This window comes from Salvelinus alpinus, chromosome 3, assembly GCF_045679555.1.
Source record: "Salvelinus alpinus chromosome 3, SLU_Salpinus.1, whole genome shotgun sequence".
NCBI classification, from domain to species: domain Eukaryota; kingdom Metazoa; phylum Chordata; class Actinopteri; order Salmoniformes; family Salmonidae; genus Salvelinus; species Salvelinus alpinus.
The window spans coordinates 67,906,865-67,912,864 of NC_092088.1; the positions used below are offsets into that span (position 1 = coordinate 67,906,865).

General features: G+C 37.9%; 1 long non-coding RNA gene across 1 annotated transcript; it reads left to right on the top strand.

Moving 5' to 3' along the window:
- Nucleotides 1–1,573: 1,573 nt before the first annotated feature.
- LOC139571199 (uncharacterized) lies at nucleotides 1,574–4,159 on the top strand. The gene is made up of 2 exons (XR_011674252.1): nucleotides 1,574–3,443; nucleotides 3,518–4,159. It is a non-coding gene; the product is annotated as an uncharacterized lncRNA (long non-coding RNA).
- The last annotated feature ends 1,841 nt before the right edge of the window (nucleotides 4,160–6,000 follow it).

Consider the following 6,000-nt stretch of genomic DNA (forward strand, 5'->3'; position numbering starts at 1 on the left):
AAATGTTGTTTATTGCTGAGCGCTTTATGTCCCTACCAGCCTAGTGTCGCACTCGCAAATGCTTCACAATGTATTTATTTGTAGGCTATAGCCTTGAAATAATTGAAATAAATAGCCAGAATAATTCATTTTCATTCCTTCTTAGGCTCCCTGTCTAGCTCCTGACCTATTTAAAGTGTTTATATGCCGTTTAATACGACATGTAACCTATTTGAAATGATGAGTGCTACTTACATTCACCTTTTCATGTTTATTCAAATACGTTTCATTCAAATCATATGGTTTGGTTAAATTGTGAGCGGCAGCTTTATTATCTGTGAGCGCAGAGTAGTTTTTGGAGGAGCCGTTGGAAAGAATGTGGAGAGCTGGAGCTGCTCCATGACCAATGTGCGCGATTTCCGACCGCTCAACTCCGTTCACATACTCTGCTCAGGTGGAACAAACTTAAACTTGCTCCTATTTTCAATGCTGAATTGAATGTCATTTAGAAAACAGAAAGGTGGCATGTTTTTTTTTGCAAACATCCTTTCTGAATTTAAAAGTAATCCAAGTAAAAAATATTTTGCTGGTAACTGATTTTAGTTAGTTTTGTAATCAGTTTACATGTAACTGATTAGATGTTATCAGTTACTCTCTAACCATGTTGAAAAGATGTGTTGATATCCTACCTGTTTATTGATTATATTTGTATATGGGACAATCCAAATAAAAGTGTGACCGTTTTATTTGTCATATATTGTTGGAGAGGAAAAATGTGTCGTTTTATTAGACAAGTTTAAAAGATTTACGTTTCGGCCTTCTTCAGATTTATTATTGATTCTGAAGAAGGCCAATGAAGGATGAAACGTCAATGTTTTAAACTTGTCTAATAAAAAAAACAAAGAAAAATATGGTGAGTGAGCGCTGCGCCTTTTCCTGTCCAATGATGTCTACACATTTTTAGGTTGCACCTCCACTCACATTGGAAAGAAGTAGGAGGTACTCAACCAAAATGTTCATATATTGAACATATATTTGTATTGATATCCTATGTTTATTTGTATTGTCATTTAAATTCTAATAAAAATATACATTTGCCCTGCTACTGTAGCAGGCTAAATCGGGCAGTCATGGCATTACTAGGCAGACAGTTTGCTGCGGGTCATTCCAGCGGCAGAGTTTTTTGATGACGTGACTCTTCCTATTCAGTCCCTATTGGGCAAAACATAAACCAAAACACAAGCAAAACAAACCGCAAATGCATCCAACAAGTTTGTAGAGTCACAAACTTGATGTAGTCATTGCGTGTAAGTAATATGGGACCAAATACTTAACGTTTGACTACTTTGATACACTAAGTGAATTTGTCCAAATACTTATGACTTCTTCAAATGTGGGGCCTAGATACATAAAGTTATTTGATGTCTAAATGGCAAAACAGATATGTATGAAAATACCCTCAAATAAAATCTGACATTCTAACTCAAATCTAAAATGCTGTCCAAATACATATGGAAGGGAGTAAAAACAAAATGCTTACCTGCTCTGGGAATGGGCACCAAAAAAGAGTAAAAGGAAAGCAATCTAATGTTATTAACATTTTACTGCAAGTGACACTAAAGTCCACAGAATAAAGGATGCATTGATATTTTAGTTAACCATGATAGCCTTTATAATAGAACGCTTGTGACAACACATCTAAATATTGCACTTGGGAAAAACATCTTAAAGTAACTGCCAAGTGAAAATCTCACTTAAAAGTTCATATTTAGTTAACTCGTATCCAACTAATGTTGACTTGTCCTATACTCGTTTGTGGCCGAAGCATACATTGGAGAAAAAAAACAACAACCCCACCTCAAACTATCTCAAACAGACCTTTTCAAAAACGCTTGCTATTTCCTCATAGAACATGTCATCTCCCTGAGGATGAGCTGGCCAATCAGAGGTCTAGAGGAGGCTGAGCTGGCATACCAGCGGTCGACTTGCAAGAATATTTTTGACCGGTATACGCCCACACCATTTTGTTGTTGTTGTACACACCCATCATTCCGACACAGGAAAGCAGCTTTTTAAGGTAATTTAAAAATAATAATTGGAAGGAAAACCACTTCACTCATATTGTAAGTAATTATAGGTCATACTTCATAGAAATCTGGAACATCTGGGCAGTTACTTTAAAATAGATAAGAATTCAGTGAATGTAGTCCATCTCACCCCATACACAACTCATACAGAATGAAACATAAGACATTCTATTTTCACTCTATTATAGTGGCGACGATAGCACAAGGCTACATGTGTGCAAAAATAATGGTCAGAGTTAAAAATAAAAATGCTCTCCACTCACACGATAGTGTTAGAGTATGTCAACAGAACAAAGCAATATCTTTAAACATACACAGTCAGTGGGGTATTCTAGAAAGAAGGATTATCAGACAACAAATGCTGCCTGTGAGAGGTTGTACTGTATCATCATAAAAATAGCAGGAATCACAGAACCATACACAGATTTTTCACCAACAATGCTCAGTAGCAAATACCCTTCGAGAGAGTAAAGTAGAAAACATGCTTTACAAATTTAAAATAAAACCAATTGTAATTAACTTCAGAGGGCAAATTAACAGAAACCCAACAGACCAGTCCTATACCAACATACATTTTCAGATCACTTTCTTAAAAAAAAATATATGAATAGAAAACACAAAACATATATTCCATCAAATGAAGGTCAATGGTGGCAAAACAGGCCTCTGAGATGCTACTGCATCCTATTTCTTGGGCTTCAACCTCTTCTTTAATTACTTTTCATCAGTTTAAAAGACAACACAATAAGCATAATGATAAACTAAACCACACACATGACATGGTAGAGACAAAGGAAGCTATGAACAACCACTTTAAGTAACTTGCTCCAACATTATCCAACAACACCTCAATAACCCAACCACCACATTACAAAACTAAGTCACACAGCTCCCCATTAAAATTAACAATGTTATAATAAAAAATCTCCCTTAAAAAGTTGAGATGACGACTATAAAGCTTCTGCACCCCAGGTTGGAGATGAGACGTGAGAAAATATCTAGTTCACAGAGAAGGAGGGGAGGTGGGTTTATGTTAGAAGGCAAAAAGGGATAAGAGGCATTTTGCTCAATGATTATCACTGCCCAAAATAGGCGCTACACTCAGAAATATAATCGCTAGAAGGGACAAAGCCCCTCAGGCCATGGTCTTTTGACCACCTGGAACAGTATATTTCTATGGCCACACCACCCGTAAACAATAAGTGAAGGCCTCCTGTTCTCTGTGAATGTTTCTTAATTCAGACTCATGGCCAACAGACTGATATTAAGTCTCAGTATCAGAGAGAGGCTGGCGAGACATCAACAAATCTGACTCACTGTCATATTTTCTACTACGACACATCTTCGTCGGCAGGATGATATTCTCTACTACGACACGTCTTCTACGGCAGGATGATATTCTCTACTACGACACAATGATATTCTCTACTACGACACGTCTTCTACGGCAGGATGATATTCTCTACTACGACACGTCTTCTACGGCAGGATGATATTCTCTACTACGACACGTCTTCTACGGAACGATGAAGAACACACACTTCTGTAGAAAATGCAAGCACTCGTGATTTATGCTACAAGAAAATATATCAAATTAGACATAATATTATGCCACACTGTACAATATATTTACCTTTAGTGAGACATATAGACAGTTAGGTATTGTAGACACTTTTTAGGGCATCCTGAAATTGTGTTTGCATCTTTGTAAGTATGTGATGCAACTTGCAACCAGAGGGATCATGCGTTTCAAGCAATCAAGAATCTACCATGCCGGGCATACGCCCGCATCACAAATAGGGTCAAAAGTACCATCTCAATTTGGAAACCAAGGAAACCAACATCTTCTCTCAGTTCCACCATCCTCACATACTAAGAATTATCTTCTGAACTCCCTTCTGTTCATCTCTTATTCGCTCTTTCAAAGCTCACCTGAATGTCACAAGAAAAAGTTTATATTTTTACTGTTACAATTGTTTAAGTATTGCACCAACACTTAGTGTGCTTCCCTGGAGAGGGTTATATTAGTACTGTAGCAGTCTTATAACAGTAGCCAAACATGAGTCACGCACGCACACACACGCACACACACACACACAAATAATAAAATATATCTGTGGTTAAAAGCAGCACCAGAGTGACACAGAGTGAAAACTGAGCTCCTTTCAGTCCAACAGAACTTCAAAAACTCGAAGTCACCTAGATAAAAGAAGCCTCTTTTTGGAGGCATTATTTTTTTCATGCATTCAAAATTCAACACTTTGTCACAAAATACAAATTTTACCAATTACCAACCTGGCCAAGATAAAATAATCCAAATATTTCATAATAATAAAATAAAAACAAGACCTACTCTTCCAAACAATATTCTTCCAATGGACTGATTCTCTAGGGTTGGTGACTTGGTTCCCATACCAAATGTTTGATGAAGCCAGAGTGCTACATGTACTGATGTGCATTTAAGATACTACATTACCAAGCTATCATTCCTATTCAGACACTAAAGTATTGTAGGAGTGGAAGGCCACTGGGCAGTGTGAGCACATGTCCTAAACTATCCACCCTAAACCCTCCATACTAAACCTTACACTTGTGCCTTTTATAACATCACTACAATACTGACCATCTTCTCCTTATTTATCCATAATTCTTCCTCTCAGACAAGCATGTTAAGTCACTCAAAAGCAGGCCTCTTTCTTCTTGCCTATGAGAACTGGGGAGAGCTGTGTTTATAGTATACAATGGGCCTGAACAACACTAAAATGCATGCTGGTGTAGAGGAGACACAGTACTCACAGTGCCCCACAGAAACACAGAGGCACCCTATTCCCTATATAGTGCACTACTTTTGACCAGAGCAAGTAGTGAATATTGTGCCATTTTAGGATGCAGCCAGAGAGAAACATACAGTAACAGCAGCAAACCCTTAGTGCAGAAGAGGCAGAGGCAGAGTGAGGTGTGATTTTCTTCCCACCCACCAGAGGGCGATGCAGGGGAGGAGAGGGACTGGAGCTCCAGTTCTGCTGGGTTTCCTCTTTTGCAACAAAAAAAGGCCACTCCATCTGCCAGTAACTCTGTCTGTACTGGAGATCTGTCAGTTGATCTGTCAGTAGTTTATCTGTACTGGAGATCTGTCAGTAGTTTATCTGTACTCACGTTCAGAACAAGCAACCTACACAACTACGACACAAATAGTCCACATCATGCTACAGACGCTAAAAGCACCTCAGTGTCAACGTGTTAGGTTAGGAGTGTGTGAGTAAATAGGGATGTACTGCTTTGGTTCTAGTGGATCTAGAGCCAGAACTGGATTGGTGTTGTTATAAAACACACAAAGTTTCACAAACACAGTGGAAGACACGAGCAAACACACTTACTGCACTGCACTGATTCCCCATGGATAATCTTGTTCACTAGACACTTCCAATTTGCCTAGGGACGAGGTTACCCCAGGTAGGGAAATGGATGGAAAGTAAAAGGAATCAATAAATACTAGATATATAAATAACAGTTCAAAAGTTTGGGGTCACTTAGAAATGTCCTTGTTTTTGAAAATAAATAAATAAAATGTGTCCATTAAAATAACATCAAATTGATCAGAAATACAGTGTAGACATTGTTAATGTTGTAAATGAGTATTGTAGCTGGAAACGGCAGATTTTTAATGGAATATCTACATAGGCATACAGAGGCCCATTATCAGCAACCATCATTCCTGTGTTCCAATGGCACGTTGTGTTAGCTAATCCAAGTTTATAATTTTAAAAGGCTAATTGATCATTAGAAAACCCTTTTGCAATTATTTTAGCACAGCTGAAAACTGTTGTTCTGATTAAAGAAGCAATAAAACCGGCCTTCTTTAGACTAGTTGAGTATCTGGAGCATCAGCATTTGTGGGTTCGATTACAGGCTCAAAATGGTCTCATACAACGCT